The 20,888-nt window shown below is 39.4% G+C and overlaps 1 protein-coding gene across 4 annotated transcripts in view; it reads left to right on the top strand.

Moving 5' to 3' along the window:
- The window catches only part of LOC100551345 (diacylglycerol kinase iota), a 175,368-nt gene that overhangs the window by 18,358 nt on the left and 136,122 nt on the right, over positions 1 to 20,888 (top strand). The window lies entirely within an intron of this gene.

Consider the following 20,888-nt stretch of genomic DNA (forward strand, 5'->3'; position numbering starts at 1 on the left):
CATTTCTAAAAGTCAAAATATTGTGTATCTAATGATGGCATTATTAGAAAAATCAATATATACAGGAGATGCTGAGATAGTATATGTGGCAAGAGCTAAATAAGTTGATTTTTATGCTCAGATGGTTACATTTTAATTGATTTACAGATATATTAGCTTTAAAGACAATCTCAGCATAAAATACATTGACATGTAAATACAGCACCATGATTCACAGAATCACAGAACCATAGGGGTTGGAAGGGACCTCCAGAGATCATCCAGTCCAACCCCCCTGCCAAAACAGGTTCCCTACACCAGGTCGCACAAGTAGGTGTCCAGAGAATATCTCCAGAGAAGGAGTCTCCATGACCTCCCTGGGCAGCCTCTTCCAGTGCTCTGACACCCTCACCATAAAGAAGTGCATGCGCACATTTGTGTGGAACTTCCTATGCTGCAGTTTCTTGCCGTCTCCACACGCTGAAAAGAGTCTGGCCTCGCCACTTTGCCCCCCACACCTTAGATATTTATAGACCTGGATCAGGTCCCCTCTTGGTCTTCTGTTCTCAAGGCTAAACAGACCCAGTTCACTTAGCCTGTCTTCATAGGGGAGATATTCCAGGCCCTTCACCATCTTTGTGGTCCTCTGCTGGACTCTTTCTAAGAGATCCCTGTCTTTTTTGTACTGGGGAGCCCAGAACTGGACACAGTACTCCAGATGAGGCCTTACCAGGGCAGAGTAGAGGGGGAGGATCACCTCCCTCGACCTGCTGGACACGCTCTTTTTAATGCACCCCAGAATGCCATTGGCCTTTTTGGCCACGAAGGCACACTGCTGGCTCATGGCCAACCTGTCGTCCACCAGGACACCCAGGTCCCTCTCTGCAGAGCTCCTCTCCAGCAGGTCATTCTTCAACCTGTACTGGTGCATGCAATTATTCCTCCCTAGATGCAAGACTCTACACTTTGTTAAACCTCATCTGGTTTCTTACTGCCCAGCTCTCCAGCCTGTCCAGGTCTCGCTGAATGGCAGCACAGCCTTCAGGCGTGTCAGCCAATCCTCCCAGCTTTGTATCATCAGCAAACTTGCTGAGAGTGGCCACTGTCCCCTCATCAAAGTCATTGATGAAGATGTTGAACAAGACCGGACCGAGTACCGACCCTGAGGAACACTGCTAGTTACAGGTCTCCAACCGGACTCTGCACTGCCAATGATGACCCTCTGTGCTCCACTAGTCAGCCAGTTCACAACCCACCTCACTGTCCACTCATCTATCCCACACTTCCTCAGCTTTGTTGTAAGGGTGTTGTGGGAGACATTATCAACTGCTTTGCTGAAATCAAGGCAGACTACATCTACTGCTCTTCCCCCATCCACCCAGCCAGTGACAACAGCGTAGAAGGCTACCACGTTGGTCAAGCATGACCTCTCCCTGGTGAACCCATGCTGACTACTCCTGATAACCTCCTTTTCTTCCAGTTGTCTGGAGATGGCATCCAGCACAAGCTGTTCCACCACCTTTCCAGGGACAGAGGTGAGGCTGACTGGCCTGAAATTACCTGGATCTTCCTTCTTGCCCTTTTTGAAGACCAGAGTGACATTGGCTATCTTCCAGTCTTCAGGCACCTCCCCCATTCTCCAAGACCTCTCAAAGATGATAGAGAGCGGTTCAGCAGTCATCTCTGCCAGCTCCCTCAGCACCCGTGGATGCATCCCATCAGGTCCCATGGATTTATGAACATTGCTGTCGCCTAGGCATTCTCGGACTGCCTCTTCCCTGATTAAAGGGAAGTCTTCCATTCCCCAGACCCTCTCACTAACCTCCAGGGTCTGGGATTCCTGAGGGAGAGCTTTTTCACTGAAGACAGAAGCAAAGAAGGCATTCAGAATCTCTGCCTTCTCAGCATCCCCCGTTATCAGAACACCCCCCTCACTTAGTAGGGGAGCTACATTCTCTCTAGTCTTCCTTTTACTATTAACATTCTTAAAAAAAACCTTTTTTATTATCCTTTATCACCTTTGACAGATTCAGTTCCAGGCGGGCTTTAGCCTTCATCGTCGCATTCCTGCAGTCCCTGACAACATTTCTATATTCTTCCCAAGTGGTCAGACCCTTTTTCCACATTTCATGGACCTTTTTCTTCCCTTTGAGTTTGTGCATGAGCTCCTTGCTCATCCACACAGGTCTCCTGCCACCCTTTCCTGATTTCTTGCTCACAGGGACACACTGATCCTGAGCTTGGAAGAAGAGCTGTTTGAATGCTGACCAGCTCTCACAGGCCCCCTTACCTTCTAACACCCTTGCCCACGGGATGGCTCCAAGTAGGTCCCGGAAGAGATCAAAGTTGGCTCTCCTAAAGTCCAGGGTAGCAATCCTACTTTTTGCTTTGCTTCTTCCACTCAAGATCTTGAACTCCACCATCATGTGGTCACTACAACCACATTCATACACTTACTGTAATCAATTTTGCAGATTCTGTTTAATTTTTATTTTGTTTTCATTCAATTTACCCAAAACTTGAAGTTATTTCTAGTCTTGGTCTTTCTGTAAAGTTGAGTTTTGGAGTCTGAATTTGCAAAGCGTGGCTGCCTTTGATTAGTATGGTCTAAAGTGAAACAAATCAGCTGCTCTTCTTGTATGCATGAATTCCTCCACTACATCAAAGTGTTTGGAGAGACTTATTTCAATGTGATATAGTTAGGCTAGTGTCATCGTGACTAGTCTTAACGCTGACCACTTACATGATGATCGATTCAGAATCAAATTGACTGAGAAACCTCCTTAAAGCTTTTTGACTTGATCATATTTCAAATAAAGAAAGGAAAACAACACAACTTTATAGTGAGTCATCCAAAGTTTTTGCCAAAATACTTTTGTTGCAGGTAGTACTTTATTCATATTTAATGCTTCTTCCTCTGAAAACTAGTCTTGTTCTCTGAATTCCAGCTCTTGGAACATGAGTAATATACATGTTCTGAACAGTGGTAGTAGTTTCCAGATTCATATGTAGAATCATTACAACTTCTATTTGTCCTACATAGTACTTTTTTTCTATTCTTGGAAAGGTGCCCTTGAAAGATCTCTCTGGCCCATCTATGGGGGCTGTTCACCCAACCTTTGTGGTGGGTGGTGTATCCTTCCCCATGGGTACCATACCAACTGGTCTTTCACTTTTTTCATGTGAATCCTTTTGAGAGTTTTGTCTCTGCTCAGTGAAAAATGATGATATTCCTGTTAGGACAAATGGAGATTTGGGAGATTTTGAATCAAAGGATAAAAAAAAAAAAAAAGAAAAGGAGTTGTCTGCAGTTTAGATTACCCAGGATGAGAGTCTCAGCACAGAGGCAGTGCTGTACAGCTGTTGGGGAACACCATGAGATCTTTGGGGAAACCCAGTTTCTCTTATTTTGGCCATGGCCAAGTCTGTGAACCTCGACAGTCAATTCATCCTTCTGCTTCCTTTTCACTCTCTGCTTAGATGGTTCTTAACCCAATGGGTCCTTGCAAGTAGTGGATGCTTTCCTAGATCAGGAGAACCTTTATTATAGTTTCAATTTATGCTGTAATGCTGATAATCTCAAATTATTTAGGGCAGTCCTTTCCACTCCACAGCATTTAGCCATCGGTGGCATAGCTCAGTGAAACCAAGATATGTACACATTGCAAGGGGGCTGGAGCATGGCAACACATTTATAGTGTTGCTTTTATTGAATCTGCACTTTCTTTCTCCTCCTCCTCTTCTTCCTCCCTCAGAAGATGATGACATGGTTTTATTTGTTTTAATTCTATAGTTAGTAAACGTAGCAAGTCAGCTTTAAAAGTAAAGCAGCAACCCGTTTCTGTTCTGACACTGTGAGCTCTGTTTCTGTGGAAGCTTTGAGGGTAGAAAATAAGTGTGAATTCCTACGCCTAACTGGGGAGATTGTGCTCCGGAATGACACACCATGGAGTAGCTGGTAATTTCTGTCCCCTTTCTTTCTTTTGTGGCTGCAGGCACCTGATCATTAATGTCATCATGGTTAAGGAGCTAGGTCCCTATTTCCATGGAAACATGGGGAAATGGCATTGGAAACTTAAAGGCCCTTTATTTATCGAGTAGCATTTTGTCTCCTGTTTAAGCATTTATAACAAAGAAACCTACAATATTGAAATGCTTTAAGAGATACCATGTTAAATGAGGTGGACAGTTATAAAAATGGACGGCATTTAAATTTGCTCTGCTCTCTAATTCTGTAGCAATGTATGAGCTGGTAGAGATCGGTGTGGCAGCACTTAGGCTAGTAGGACCAAAACAGCTTCCAACAGCTAGGAGTTTGTCCCAGAGGACTGGTACCCAGTGGGTTGGCCTTCCAAGGGAAGTGATGAATTTCTCATTTCTTCAGACTTGAAGCTAAATGAGATAAATTTCTGTACAAATATTGAAAGCATTAGCCTGCTGGATGAATGAGATCATCTGAAATATTTTTTGGATTCCTTATGCTCGTGGATTATGAGATGTAAGAATTACGTCCAAATGGCTTAGTTTTTTGCATTGTTTCTTTTTTTTCTCTGCTCTGTAGGTCAATATTGATAGCCACCTAGTATGATAGACACATGAATGTATATTTAAATACATAGTAATTCTAATCCTCTGAATGTTCAGGCTTGATTTCCTTTTCCTTTTCCTTTTTCCTTTTCCTTTTTCCTTTTTCCTTTTTCCTTTTTCCTTTTTCCTTTTTCCTTTTCCTTTTCCTTTTCCTTTTCCTTTTTTTAAAGTGTTTACAGTATGTTGACTACAAAAGACCAATAAAACACAGATAACATACTTGGTACCCCAGCAACACTTGGAAAGCTGAAATGCACAAAAGAGAAAGGATAGAAGGATATGATTGAAAAGGTGTAACTAGTGGTATGTGAAACTACATTTTAACCCATTGACTGAAGTTGAGGGATAAAGTACTGATCCATTCAATGTCAGTGGTAATTTTCCTATTGTCTTAGTTCAAATCTGGCTCAGCCAATGGTTTTTCACACTCCATGTTCCTGTGCTTTCTCTCACAAACCACCATATCATTTCATGTCTTAGAGAACTCAGTGATCTGGTTTAAAAAACATTATTTCTCTCTCTCTCTCTCTCTCTCTCTCCATGTGAATATCAACTATTTCTATTTATCCTGTGTCTGAACTTTGCTCACTTCTGTCACAACCTTCAGAAAAATTTCCAATTGCAAATATTAAACCTGATTTGAATAATAACTATGTACATAAATGTCCCTTTAGTCTTTTGCCAGCACATCAAGTGAGTAGTGCAGATGATTAAACCTAGAACGTGATGTATCATCCAGGTATCTTGTCATCTATAAATAGTAAAATGAGAACACTAAGGTGGCTTTGAATTCAGCAGTGGCTTCAGTTGTGTTTCTGACTCCTCATAACGCAACCTTGAAAAAAACAACACATTTTGCTTCCCTGAACCTTGCTGTTCCTTGAGCTCCTTGAATGTAGGACATCACATGCAGAGCTGAAGCAAAGGTGATAAGCATCTCTGCATTCCCTTCTGTGTCAAGCAGCTCCTAAAAATTATGGGAAGACAGGGCTGTGTAGGTGTCTAAGGGGAAATGTTCCATCTGGGTGGACTAGCACCAGGCTTGCTGTTTTATCTTCAGTGCCACAGAGGGAAATTCCTAAATGTGAGGAATGCAAAGAGAGGCTCAAAGCAGCTGTGGCAGACCTAGTTTCTGGACAACCTGCTTCTTCTGTAAGTTTCTTGTTTAGTTGCTTCTGTATAGTGTCTGACCTCCATTTGTTACCAGTGCCTCGTGTCAGATGAATTTATGGGGAGAGATGAGGTTGGTGAGCTGTACGATTAGGGATGATGAGCACAGTGGGAAGTCCATTTTCAGGTGGACTTTGAAGAAGTTAATGTCAGTGAGACAGATGTCAGTGAGATAGATGTCAGTGAGATGGATGATGTTTGTAGTGATGTCAGGTAACCATTTCTTCCCTTCCTTCACAGATTTTCCTTCAAAGTATTTTTGGAAGATAATTGTTAGTTCTTTCCCTTTTTGTTTGAATTTCAAGCCAGTAACAATGGACACACTAAAATTAATATGGTCACAGAGTAAGGTCTTGTATAGAATAGAAGGTCAAGATACTGCTCTAAGATTAGGATGTAGTTATTCAAATGAGGTATGATAGTAAATTCCTTTTATTTTTGTTTGAAAAGAAAAAAAGCTCAAAACAAATCCTAATCCCCAGCAGCTGATGAAAATATTAGCTACTGTGACCAAATCTGATTCTGAAATCCTGAGCTCTGTGACACCAGACTGCTGCTGAGGCAGAGATCTCTGTTGGTTCGTGTCTATATAATGCTGGCTTTCTTCCTGCTTTATAACATGTTTTAAAATCTACAATGCAAACAGTACTCTTAAAAATGAAATTTTGCAAGTTACAGTGCTGTGAAGTTGATTTTGTTACTGAGTTTAAAATGAAGTTGCTAATAGATCGTTAATTTAGTTAACGGTATATTTTGGCATTATAAATTAACCAGTAAATCAGAACAAATAGTTTCTCTTAAGGTTCAATTGCTCATTGTTTTTCATCTGCAGCTTCTGGAAAAGCTTTTGAAACATTTTATTAATGAAGTGATGCACTCTCATCTGTGTGTAGTACTTCTGTAACTCCAGAAAAGGTTTCTGGTGACATGATAGACCGCAAGAACAAAGCTCAAGTTTATCTCTCTCCCCTGGGCGGAATTACAGTCTCCATCAGTTAATGGAGCATTTCTCAACTTTGGAAAGTTGAATCCTGACTTGTCAAGAAAATGAAACTTACTGTAATGCTGCTACCAGCAGCGTTGTTTTAAAAGCCTACCAAAAAGAGCAGTCACTCAAATAGACTGCGTAGGTATTCATCCTTGTCTTTTCTGTGTGCTCTGATTACAATGCATTGTCAACATTGTTAAAGTGATGTCACTGGCATCTGAATCATGACCCCTTTATAACCAAAATTACGGCAAATTGAGGCAGGCATTGCTGCATTATGGATGGGCTGTGGTTTCAGTATTTGTCTTTGCAAACAGATGCTGTAAAAACACAAGCAATCAGAATAACAAAATGTATGGATGCTCTGGAGGACGTGTGGTAATCTGTGGTTTAGGATTAATTCCGCAGTAGATTACACAGTTTTTATTGTATGTAATGTATTGTTTCATTTTTCTTAAAGCTTTACTGAATAGGAAGTTTGTACTTGATTTACCTGTCAAGGTGGGTGCTCTTCAAGCTCACATCATCCTTTGTAGGCTCTCTGAACAGTTATTAAATTTACTTTCAGACCATGGGGCACAGATTTGATCTCAATCACAATAAGGTGTTATTAAGAGAAAGTAATTTCCACATTCTGATTTGCACTAGTAAGACTACAGTAAATAAACATTTAAGTTGAAGCAGGGTAATTTTCTCATGTAAACAAGGTGTTTGTCTGTCTGTGTTCTGTGATTTTTTTTGTTTTGGTTATAGTATTATATTAGCTCTTGTCATTATAGAAGTTATCTGTTTATGTGCTTCCCACTGCAACTGGAATTGGAGAATTTTCTTTATTTTCATTTATGTCCTTAAAGTATTTTTCTCCAAGTCCTCGCTTGGAATACAAAGCAGCATTGCCTCACTCAAGTCCATAGAGCTGTGCAATATTTGCCCACTGAGGATTTGGTTTCTTATTCCTGACATGGTTGCTGCTGGTTTCCCAGCAGGTGGTGTGGATGATGACTAGTATTAGTATTTCACTTTCTTTTTTTTTTTTTTTTTTTCCCTGCTTGATTATTTTGGTTTCTCTCATGCTGCCCAGTGCTTCACCTGTCCAAAAGCTTTGGTGTGGTATTTCCTTTACAGAAGTTATCTGCATGTAATTGCTGGGATTCTAATGAGTAGCTCTAATTGCCTCCCTAGTGGATTTTTCTCTGTACTTCTCTTTTGGTACTGCCTTGTGACTTAAAAACCTGAATGCTACTGTTGGGCTATGGTGGTGCCTATGGAGACGCCGTAACAACTGCTGTGATAGGGAGAGGGCAAGGATGTCTCCTGTGCTCACACTAGTTTTGCCACTTAGGTGGTACTTTAAAATTTGAAAGCCCTGGAAGGCCTCTCTCTTCCAATTGCTGATGTAGATGTGAGTACACTTACTCTACACACAGCAACATGCTTCTGCTTTTCACAGTTCTGGTCTACAGCTCACCCATCTGTTAGCAGTGGCTGCCTCTGCTGTCACCAGTAGTACTGACCTATTATGCTCACCTTGAGATTGGCAGAAATCTATACTAAATTACATTTAAATCCTAGGTGGAACCACAACTAAGCATGCTCTCCTTAATATTTTATAACTTAACTATCTGTCCATTGACCTCAAAAATTCTGTGGTTTGTTCCCAACTTTGATCGAGCTTTTCTGTATTACATCAGAAACGTCACTGGAGGGGGCGCGATGATGCCTCTTCAGTAAGACTGTATTTAAAATGTCTTATCTTGCTTTCCACCCATCTGAGCTCTCCGTTATTTTCTGAAAACTCTTTTTAGTCGGGGGATATTCAAAGTAGGGCTTGGGGAAGAACTTACTTTTATTTTTCACATATTTTTAAAATATCTTTTGAATAGATATAGTACCAAAACTAGCATAACAATTGGTGATTTTTGAATGCTGGGAAAGTAATATAAGTTACTGGTTGTCTTTAAATATACTTATATTCATATTTATAACATATATTGGTCTAATTAGATCTTCTAAAGTAATTTAGTTTTTCATACTGAGAAAAGATCAGATTTTTCTCTTCCAAGTTCATATGTTGCACAATAAGCTTGCAGAAGATAGTCTGGTCTGGCACCTTTTGTACCTTTCAGCTACAAAAAGCATGCAGGATATTTTAGGATGGTTACTGTCCAAATAAATCACTTCTGTGAGGCAAAAATATGGTATGTTATTTCTGCACCTTACTGTCACACCCAGCTTGCAAGAAAAGTTCAACTTAATGTTATTTCAGAAGAGTCAGATATGTTTTCTTATAATAACATTATGTCTGAAGAGAGGGATGGTCCAAGCAAAGACGAGCAAGTCCCTTTCTCTTGCTGATTTTAATCTAGCAGGAGCTGCTTCTGGCTGAGACCACTGCCATTCGGTGACCGATCAGTTGTAAAATGAAGATACATTCCCACAGAGACCAGATGTTAGGGGACATGTATGTTTATAGCATGCAGGAGGAAAAAGATAAGGTCAAAGATGGTCTGGTTGAATCAGATGATTTGATCTACTTTCTCATTGCTACAAGTGTTACTTCCATGCTGAGTGTGCGACACTGCAGGGTGAAAGTGTGCAAGATGTTTGTACAGTTGATTCTTCTTACTCTGCTAATTTGATGGTAAAGGATACTAATCTCCTCTGCTGTTATTTTCACGCCTTAATGCTTGCTGGTAGAAGGAAGCCTCAGAAGCTAGTCTTTTATCTTTCATAAACAGGCATTATTTTCCTTTGATCCTATGGTGGTCTTATTTAGTGATTTCATTTCAAATTAGCATTTCTCTCCAAATGACTGCAACAAATTATGCACTAATACAGGAGCTAGGAGCATGCCATTACAAGTCCCCTTTGCACTGTCAAAATCTTTCAGATTTTAAAAAAAAAAAAGATCAAGTAGCATGACACGACCCATCGTGGGGTCCCTGTCCAGATCTCTCCCAGGTGTAGGTGTGTTGAAGTCACAAAACTGCTGTTAAGACATAGAATCATAGAATCATTTGAGTTGGAAGGGACTCTTAAAGATCATCTAGTCCAACTCCTCTGCAATGAATAGAGACCTCTAGAGCTAGATCAGGGTGCTCAAAGCCTGGTCCAGCTTGACTGTGTTTCCAAGGACTTGGCATCTAAAATTTACCTGACCCTGAGGAATACCATCAACTTACTGTGCCTTTTCCTTCCTGTTTAGGCACTAAGCAGTACCCAGTATTTCAGTAGCCAAAAAGAAATTAGAGGAAAATAAATCTTCTCCTCCCTGCTGTTTGCTTGAAATGTGCATTTGACAGTCCTTTGTATTGTCTTTCTTAGCTTGCTTATATACAACTGGTGAGTCAACAGGAAGGAATAAAAACCCCATATGTATATTTTAACAGAATTTAGATAAAAAAAAGAGAAACTGCTTAAAGGGCAGATAATGAGAAAAATGAGCATTTCTGAAATTGGTTCCAAAACATAAAAAGACTCCTGTTACAGCATCTTGTTAATTAAATCCAGCAGAGCTGTTAATCAGTACTGAGACCTCCACTTTCTTCTCAGTCACGAAGATCATTTCTCTAGCTGGTGTAACATCTGTACTTCTGTGCACAGCATCACCTCAAAAACTTACCTAATTGAAGACTGAAAGCTGACTTTGACTTGGGCAAGGCCCTGTGATGGCTGTCCCTCGGAATCAGGAGGGATTGCAACAGCTTCCTGACTGACACTACTTGGGCCCTCGTCACGGCACCTTTTTCAGTGTCCATGGCATGCTGAAGGCAGCAGGCCCTCAGTACAATTCCAGTGAGATTTGTAACATTACATGACACAGCCTATGTTTTCTTAATCCGATGTGAAATGCTCCTCTGGGCAAAAATGCTAAGATTCGGTACGAAGAGATTGATTTGTGAATGGTTACACACAACTGCAAAGTTGATTATCACAAATAAGCTTGAAACATAAGTATTTTTGGTAGGCAACTCATGTTTTATTCAGGGCTAAATGAATATGAATTAATGTTATATAAACATGCTGAGTATCCTGAGGTTAATTCCTCTCTGACTCAAGCCATTTTCTGTTTCTTCTCCAGTTCTAGAAGTTTATTTTTGTGTGACATCAAGTGGACTTTTTTCTTCTCACTTTGGAATTGCCAGTTGAATATTGGAGGTGGGATGTTCAGAAAGGTGGTGATTTATTATGGATCAGTTTTGCTACTCGGATCCTTTATTCCTTGCCTAGGCCAAAGCCCATAAACTGAAAATGAAGTGTTTTTGGCCTGCATGAAAACTTGAAGAGCTGAACAGTTAACCCTTAGTTTCCAAGTCTTTCATCCTGAAATTTATTAATGATAGGTAAAACCTTTCAATTGAATTAGTTGAACTTTGAATGAGGCCCTGCAGGAGCAGGATGCTAAACAGACTTGCAGGGGGATCTTCACTTGCTTTCTTGTTGTTGTTTTTTGTCTGTTTTTTTTTTTTTTTTTTAACTTACATCATCTTTTCCCCACTCCATGCTCTGTTTTGCCCCAAACACAGGAATTGGAAGCAGTGGATACATGTCTGTTTCTGTGAGACTTAGGCTGAGGCATACACACCATTCCAGAAGAAATGGAAGGTAGTCAAGAACGGTGTGGTGGGACAAAGGTGCAGGTGCATGGTAGCACTTGTCTAGTCCAACAGCTGCCAGTCCTGCCAGGAATTAGGGGCTCATTGTTCCAGGTGCTCAAAACAGAAAGTTTTCTAAGGACAGCAGTTCTGGTGTTGAACTGTACTGTCTTGGTTGTGAGGAATGAGAAGAAAGAGGCGCTTGTTGAAACTTTTTTGTCGTCTTTTTTTTTTTTTTTTTCTCATATAGTCCTGGAGAGGGAATGTGAAGGTCAAAAGCTTTGTCATATCTCAGACACTGGCTTCCTTCCTTCAAGAGAAAATATAATTTGCTTTTTGAGTGATAGTCTTACTTTTTATCTGACTTTCTCAAGTGTCACACTAATGAAAAGTAAATGTAGGCCTTTTTTTTTTTGTCCCCACGAACGGTTCAGGCAAAGCCTGAACCTCCTTCCCTGCTTGGTTGTCTGGAAAGATATCCTTTCTGTAAAAATTGTGTTTGGACTTCAGAAGTCTAACTTGCTTTTCAAAATAAAGGCTATTTTCATGTCTTGTGTGCTTTCAAAATCTTTTGTTATAAAAAGCACTATTCTAGATTGTTTGAAAGCTTGCTTTTGTTCTGGATTATTCCTTCAGTCCTAGGCATTTGTCTATCTTGGAAGATGATTTGATTTTTATATCAATATTTGGTCACAAAATTCCTCTCACATAAAATAAAATATTCCTTTATTTAATCTACTGTCTGAGAAACTTGATGCATTTTTTCACTTGACTAGTGAGTATGGATCTTTATTATAGTTTTTGCCTGCATACTCAGAAAACGATGATCTTAATTTTTACCCATGAATCCTTTGTATTTACTAAATGGATGGTTGTAAATGGGTAGCATGTAGTGAAGGGTAGGGAGAACTGAATTTCAGATTATTTCCTTTCTCAAGGAAAAGAGCCTACACAAAAAACAAAAGGAAAAGACACAGTGATTCAGGGACATGAAAGTAGAATAAAAAAAATCACATTTGTAAGAACTGTCTGTAACTTCTAGTGCAAAACTGCAAGAAATGCATTTGATTTGTAGAAAAGGAGAAAATCAGAATACTTTATTGCATAATTTGTGTGAGGCCATACAGTTCTTGAGTCATAGTGACATTTCAGCTTGTGTAAATAACATATGTCTGCAGAAGATCCTGATCTGATAGAGAAATTACCTTAAATTAGTTTATTTTTAAAGCAATGTGCTAGCATCTGAGAGGCAAGAAACATTTTAAGAACTGACATTAAAAGATGAAAAATAAAACTCTTTTGCTTTTTTTAATGTACTATTCCAAACTGCTGAGGATTTGGTATCATTCCTCCCTGTCTTGTGTTGTTTTCCTCACTCCTTCATTATCTTTCACATGAAATGAATACTATTTGGTATCACCAAGAAGCACCCTTCAATCTTATTCTTTCTGTTTGGCAGAATGATCTCACAGGCTATCTGTACTGCTTTCAAAAATCAGTATGTATTATTTTAACATATTATAGGAAAAATAAATAACATGATCATACCGTAATCACATCCATTCAATTCGATCATCATTTTGCATCTATACTTGAAGTACAGAAAGCAGGTCCTGGAGTATACTATGATTTTGTCTGAATCAAATTCGTTTTCATGAAAATACTTCACACTCAGACTTCCTTTGCTTTTTCAAATAAAAACATATCAATCTTCTGTAATTCTGATGGTCGTTCTGTGATGCAGCTGGAAATCATTTACACTTGGAGTTCCCTAGAGCATTTCTCACTGTTTACTTGGAAAGATAGTGATTATATTTTATTATCCCAGTTGCTCGATTGATGCCAGAATCTTCAAAATGTGATATTCCAGGTTTGTATATGTGCCTTTATCCTAACATAACCTCACCCAAAGGGCTTTGATCCAAAAGCTTAATGATTTCTAGATCAAGGTTTATGGGTCTGTAGAAGAATCATATAAAAGCCGAAGTTTGTAGATTAGATTTTGATTCTTTGAATAAAATGTGAAAACTCAAGCAATAGTAACTTAAGGAAGATTTTATGGAAAAACACTTAGGGTGGAAATTACAAACAAACTGAATCAGGCGAGGAGATCGGGCATAGCTTTTCAGTAGGAATAAGAAAGGAAACAATGGGATTAATTTGAGATGGGTCTTGTTAGCTTTATGACTGCAAACATATGATAAGTTTGCCTGTAACAAATAATACATTTTTATGACCTGGGAAGGTCTTTCCCAGACCTGGCGTTTATAGCTTTGAAAGCTAAAGGCTAAAAACTCCATCCTAAATCAAATTGTTTTTGACTGCAGTAAAAACAAGGCAAAGTAATTTAGTTCAAGAAAGCATTTTTTCCTTCTTTGTGCTTTCCTGGGCTTCTTTGTTAGTCTCTCTTGGTGAATTACAGAGATAAAGGGCACTCATCATCTTTGTTAGATCACCACCTGTATTACTTTTGTTTTTCCTTTCCTATTCACAAAAACTAAAGTTGACGTTTCTGTTACTGCAAGGAGTCCTCCAAGGACTTCCATGTTTTTGCTGTAATAGAAATGATGGTATTTGTAGATATTTCAGAAATGACACATTTAAACAAAGCCTTGGGAAGGACTTTGTTGATCCTAAAATCTAGTTGTCTTCTATTGTAAGTGTCCTTGATATTTAATCCTATTCAGAAAGAAATCTAAAGAATGATTCAAGAGCAAAAGAAGACCAAGAAATTGGTGACAATCCAGTGATATAAACATATCTGAGCTCTGATAGGAGCTCAGAGAGAACTCTACGTGACTTGGTTTCATTCTTTCTTGAGTATCTGCTTAATTATCTGACTGGATCCAAGGCACCTTAAAGTTTCCTCATTGTAGGTTAGAAGTGTGGGGTAAGTTCCAGGGAACCTGGACCTAGGGCCTGGCTGATGAAGGTGCATAGGAAAAAAGTCATTTCAAGGCAACATAGACTTCAAAGTCTTTTATAGATCCAGACCAAGATATTGGTCCCCCTTGGCAAGAACTAATAAGAAATTGTATATTCTCAATGACTTTTGAGAAGACAGGCTTGATATAAGACAAGATTAAAAGAACTGAGGAATTTAACATAACTCCAGATCTAATTAAATCCATAATTTACTTTTCAGAAGGTAGAATATTATGCTTAATATCTATCTACTACCAAAGCTGAGCAGAGAATAGAAAAATTAATATGGTGGAGAACTTTGGCTGGCATTTGCACTGTTCTGACTTGTGCTGTATTGACAGTAATCTGAGCTCCAAGTATAACTGCAGGGCATTGTCAATTTCCAAGTCTGCATTTAAAAAAACTACCAACATATTAATAATACAATGAAGGAATGTCTCTTTTAATACACAGCCTGTTTCATCATCTGTTTGGGACAAGAAAATAACCTGCCACTTGTGTACCCAGAGTACAGAAGTATCCCTTTGTGTTAATGCTACAGGAATGGATGTGTTTACTCAGAAAACACAACACATTGTGGCAGAGGCTCTTTCTTATCCTGACCAAACTTTCTGGAGGTCTTATTCCTTTTGTTTTGCCTGTTATTCCCATTCACAGGATTCCTGTGTATTACTTGTGTCTCCAGTTGACCTGCTAGTTTATTAAAAAATGATGACAAAGTCTAGATGCCCCTCTTTGGTCAAATAGCTGGATATATAGTTTTATTTGATAATTTGAGCACTCTTACTTAGGGAGTCGACATACAGTAGATACATCTCAGCACTGGATTTGCTGTTTGAAATCCTTAATTAGATAATTAATGGAAATTTATTTCATTGTCTCTAGGTCAATCTCTTGCGGACAAGAGCCCTCCTATTGGGTGGATGGGAGCTGGGCTTAAGGCTGAAAGTGGGGCTGCTCAGAGCTGCTTAGTGCCACAGCGTTTTATAGAGATATACCGTTTTCAATGCAGCTTTTGCTCCTGGACTGTGTGGCAAGGGATTGAGAGCAAGAGAGGAAAGATCCTTTCAGTAACTAAAGGGGATCTATGAGAAAGAAGAGGACAGACTCTTTAGCAGAGTCTGTTGTGATAGAAAAGAGAAAATGGTTTCAAACTAAAAGAGAGGAGATTTAGACTGGATATAAGGAAGTTTTTTATGATAAGAGTGGTGAGGCACCAGCACAGATGGTCTAGAGAGGCAGTGGATGCCCCATCCCTGGAGACACTCAAAGCCAGGGTGAATGGGTATCTGAGCACCCTGATGTAGCTGTGCATGTCCCTGTTCATTTCAGGGGAGTTGGACTAGATGGCCTTTAAGGGTCCCTTCCAACTCAACTGATTCATTGATTTTATGTCCCGTTGGAGGAGCTGATGCTGGATGGTTGAAAGCTACCCACATCTCTGTTTTTCCCTGGGCAGCAAGCAATCAGTGATGAGCGGAAGCAGGTATTTCATGAATCCATTTCTCCTTAGTACTAATTTAATTTCTTACATCAGTGTTCACAGCTGAGGATGCCTGAGAGTGTTCTATTCATGTGGATGAACCTGAATGAAAATGGAGGCTAATGTAAGAGGCTAAGGAATACATTGACAAAAGGGCCAATAACTAATCAATAGGATTTCATTTTGCTAAGCATTTTGAAGGAAGGCAAACAATGAATAGCTAAGAGAACTTTACAGCCTCTCTTTCTTAAATCATGCCCAGTCCAAAAGGTGATGGAATGACCACATAAGGCCTACAGGGTACTGCTGTGGTAACCCAGAGTAAGTTTCAATCTGTGATAGAAACAGGTATGGCTGCTGATAAAACGTAGGACAAATAAATGTACAGTTGAATGTGATGTTGTGGAGGAGAGTCAGCACTGCTTCCCTTAGGGAAGCCAGGATTCATGAGTCCCACAGAAATCGCAGGCAGAAGCACAAGGCTGCCTTCTGGCCAAGGGACTACACACACAGCTCCCACCAAGATGGGGAAAAGGTTTCTGGGGTAGAAAGTAGGTCCAGGAGGGGTGATCTTCATGTGCTCAACTAACAACTAAAATGTATCATGCAAGAGTTTTTAGTGGTGTGGGAGGTTACCTCTGAGGACCCGTGGATCTATGGTGGCAGCAGTGCTGCTCAGCACACACATCTGTGGCCTGACGGAGAGCAAAGCATGAGGAGGTCAAGATTGCTGTTGTTCTCTGTGGTCATTTGGGGTGAGCACAGACTGATGGAAAGTTCACAGAAAGATCTCATGATGCTGAATGACACAAATTGCAGTTAAAATGTGAGATCGGCAGAGGCAAAATAATATGAGGTATGGACAGCCTAAAAGTTTGGACTTCATATTAGTGTTTAGCACTCAGGAAAAGAGATTTTTGGATGACTGAGTACTGTGGAACGATTAGTTTGGTGCTCACGGTGATCCTAAGGCAAGTGAAAGGCTGAAAATATGAAGGAAAAAGAGATCAAAACAAAGTACACTGATACCACTGAATAAACCTTTAGTGTGGACAGATTTTGAAAATTTGTTCTTGTTCTGGCAATCCTACCCCCTCAAAATATAACTTAGCTTAGCTTGAAAAGGTTGTCAAGATGGGCCAATTTCAGTATGAGCAAAAGCCTAAATGGTCTAGGGTGCTTCCAAGTGGGAGAAGACGAAAAGAGTGAATGAAGGGGTATCAGAACAGAGATTCATAAAATCACAGAAGGTGTAGAGGGGCAGATGATTACTCACTGTTCCTCACAATATGACACTTCAATTAAATTATCAAACAGAATTTTTGAAACTGACAGAAGAAAGTACTTTGCACTGCCCATAATTAAATTGTGGAGCTCATTACATAGGCTGCTGTGGAGACCAAGAGTATAAATGGGTTCAGGGAAGGACCAGCACATTCCTAGAGTAAAGAGCCATTACAGGCTATTAAGCCCAAAGGTCTGGAAGCAGTCTCCAGCTCAGGAAGTCCTCAGACTACTGATTACTGGAAGCTGGGACTGGAGTATGTCAGGGAAAAGATCACCCAAGTTGTTCCAGTGCTTCTCTAAACGCCATGCTACTGGCTATTGTCAGAAAAGAGATATGGGACCAGATAGATTTTTATTATTTTTTTAATTTGTCTAGAGATGTCTTCTCTTATATATAATGTAAAAGATTTGGAAATCTTGAATGTTAGAGTGGAATCGAGTCCTTTGCCTTGTGGTTAGCTGCAAAGGAGAACGTTGCATGCCTTGAAGGCAAAATAGGAGCAGCAGATAGCCGGAGTGCTGTGCACTCAGCAGAGATGCATATGTAACACTGAAATAATGCTGGAGCTCAGCCGGTATGTTTTGTTCATGACTTCCAAAAGCACCAAAATGCAGGAGTGAAAATCACCTCCGCCTCTGGTACTTATAGACTGTGCATACACAGTGCAGGCACTGCCTGGCCTTGTGTAGGAATTGTGGTTGACTGACCTGAGAGCTTACAGGCATAGGATTTGTCTACATTGAATATTTAAGGAAAACAGAGCATTTAAACTTAAACAGTATTGTACAAATGACTGCTTTTCTTGGTAAATACAGAAGTTAACTTCAACTGAGAAGAGACTCCCAGATCCTGCCTCCTGGCAGATGGCCTAGCCATAGTACCTGTGGAAACCAGTCCCTGCATTTATCTGATATCTCAACCTTCCAGCTAGGACTCTACTCCCACAGTAACATTTGCCTCTTTGAAAAGGAGGATAATAATGCCAACATGGAAATGCAACAACACCAACCTCAGTGACAACTAAAATGCTCAATCTGTTAACCCTGTGATGTGCTAATTTCATACTCTTTATTTTGTAATTTTTTTTTTTTTTTAAACACTCAGATGACTACTGTTGACTAATTGTCTTTTGTGGTCTTTGAGGATTCAGGCATAACTACTCAGTCTAAGCCACTCACTGAACAGTTCTTTTATGCCCAAGGACCAGGAAAAGGTTCAGTAAAGCCAAATCCTGGGATATAGACTCAAATCTCTCCTAATCAAATATGTATGCTTTGATCTAATAAAGTATGTTATGTCTTGCCTTTTTAGCAAAATGAGAATGTAATGCTTTTTCTTTCTTTCTTTCTTTCTTTCTTTCTTTCTTTCTTTCTTTCTTTCTTTCTTTCTTTCTTTCTTTCTTTCTTTCTTTCTTTCTTTCTTTCTTTTCTTTCTTTCTTTCTTTCTTTCTTTCTTTCTTTCTTTCTTTCTTTCTTCTTTCTTTCTTTCTTTCTTTCTTTCTTTCTTTCTTTCTTTCTTTCTTTCTTTCTTTCTTTCTTTCTTTCTTTCTTTCTTTCTTTCTTTCTTTCTTTCTTTCTTTCTTTCTTTCTTTCTTTCTTTTCTTTCTTTCTTTCTTTCTTTCTTTCTTTCTTTCTTTCTTTCTTTCTTTCTTTCTTTCTTTCTTTCTTTCTTTCTTTCTTTCTTTCTTTCTTTCTTTCTTTCTTTCTTTTTAAATTTAAATGCAGTTGTTATACTTGACAAGCCTGAATGGCAGATTCCTTTTGGTTTCCAAGGCAGCCAACTTCTGTGTTGGAGTTCCCCCAATCAGCTATGGATTTAGTATCAGATATTTTTGTCCTATATGTGTAATGACATACACGTATATGTGTATGCATACTCTTTCACAGTGCTCATGTGTTGGATTGCTAATTCCATCTACTACAAATTACTGTTACTTGATCTACAAAAGTAATGAAGAAAAATATATATTATGGTGTGACACAGCATTTCCTTGCTGTTGATTGCAATGTTTATTTCTTATTCTGAGTTTACAAGCAGGCTGGTGTGCCCCTCTTAGGACAATTGTGGACTTAATTGTCTGAAGATTCATGAAGGCACAGATACACTTTTCCTTGCTGTCTCTCACCAGTTGAATAGGGATTCCTATTCCTAAAGGCTGCTTTCATTCATGCACTCAGCAGAGTAGAGAGGAAATTACTAGGAAGGCTTACTGAAAGCCTCTCATGTTACTTTTCTATTGGAAAAGTGCCAGGTAATATAACATGCTTGTTAGGTTAATATGATATAGTCTCTTGGATACTCAGCATCTGCTCTGTTATCAGATTCATTCTGTTCTCCCTTTCCCCTATTTTTCCCTCTATCTTCTGCATTACACTTATTAGAAAATCATGTGCTTGCAGTTAGTCTAACCTCTTTATTTGTGGGTAAGGCTTCTGTAGTGAACATGGTGTTCTGACGCTATCTTTTTGTCCCCAAACAAAGTTCTGACAAGAAACTGTGTAGGTGTGGGCATTTCGAGCTTGCCTTCAGGTATAAGCATTATTTCTGACTGGTTCGTGCCATTTTGTGATCCCTGCAATAATTAAGGCTTTTGTGTCGAAACAGAATTGAAAAAAAAGCATTGTCATGCCATGTGGGCTTTCCAGCCAAAACCTTAAATCTAACCTGGCATACAAAGGGTTGGCTGACTCTTTGCACATATCTCTGCCAAGTATCCCCTTAAAGACTCCGTGACCTCCGCTTGCCAAAGAATGTGGGCCATGCGTCAGGTTCTGCTACAGGAAGCTTGCACGTCTCTAATTCTGACTTGAAAGAGTATCCAAGGCTTGATGCTGTGATGTCTGTAGCCATTCATTAGGCATATTTACCTTCTAAGTGTGCTGAATTTGCTTTCCAGCTGGAAGCCTTGTCCTCAGACTGGGTCAGACAAATTTATTCCTGGAATATTCATTGCAATATTTTCTTTATTAAATTCATGTCGTGGATTGATGCAGCCTTACTGGCTGTATTGTTTGGCAAGTAATAGGCTGTAAGCAGATTTTGGTGAACATGTTGTTTTTCATCAATAAAGATTAATTGCAAACACCTATTCAGCCACTTTTGCACCTTCTTCTATTATGAGGGCAGGACTAAGTAACCATTGGATGGATTTATCACTGTCAGTGACGCAAGGTGGAAAAATGTGATACAGCTCCACTTTCACCAAAACAAATCGTCATGTTATAAATATGGTTAGACACAAGAATATACTGTTGTGTTTAGTAATAAACAAAAACCAAATTGGTAGCAAATCAACATGGAAGGCTGCCAAATATTGGATGCTTTGCAGGAAAAATGTCAATTTTGAAAATATACTTTTGTAGTTTCTTGTATTTCTTTAAGGCTTTTGTCTGGTCCTTGAGAAGACCTGTTAGATTATATTGTGGCTAAATTGCTCAATTTTGATACATTGCCAAGAAGCAAAAGTCTTTTCATTGGTCTCTTTTCTTCTATACTCAAATGTCTTGGAAAAATCTTTTAATGTCAATGTCTTTCTTGTTTTAAGTGGAAAGGGGGCACTGGATGATCAGAGGCTGTTAAAGTGCTCAGTTGTTTGTTCTACCCACAGAAAAGAGAATTTAAGACATTCTAATTCCCACTTCATTTTTCTGGACGTATATTATGAGCAATGAGGCTTCCAAGCTCCTTTACCGTGGATATGTATTGCACCGTGTATTTTCAGGACAACGAAATGATTTATTTAGCATATGGCTGACCTGAATTGTCATTACTGGCTCAATTGACCTTTATTGCCATGAGACAGTGGTAAGATTGGAAGATGCTATAAATAGCTGTTGTGCTGTGGGAGTGGTATCACAAAAATGTACTTTACAC

The sequence above is a fragment of the Meleagris gallopavo genome, chromosome 1 (assembly GCF_905368555.1).
Source record: "Meleagris gallopavo chromosome 1, MGAL_WU_HG_1.1, whole genome shotgun sequence".
NCBI lineage: Eukaryota > Metazoa > Chordata > Aves > Galliformes > Phasianidae > Meleagris > Meleagris gallopavo.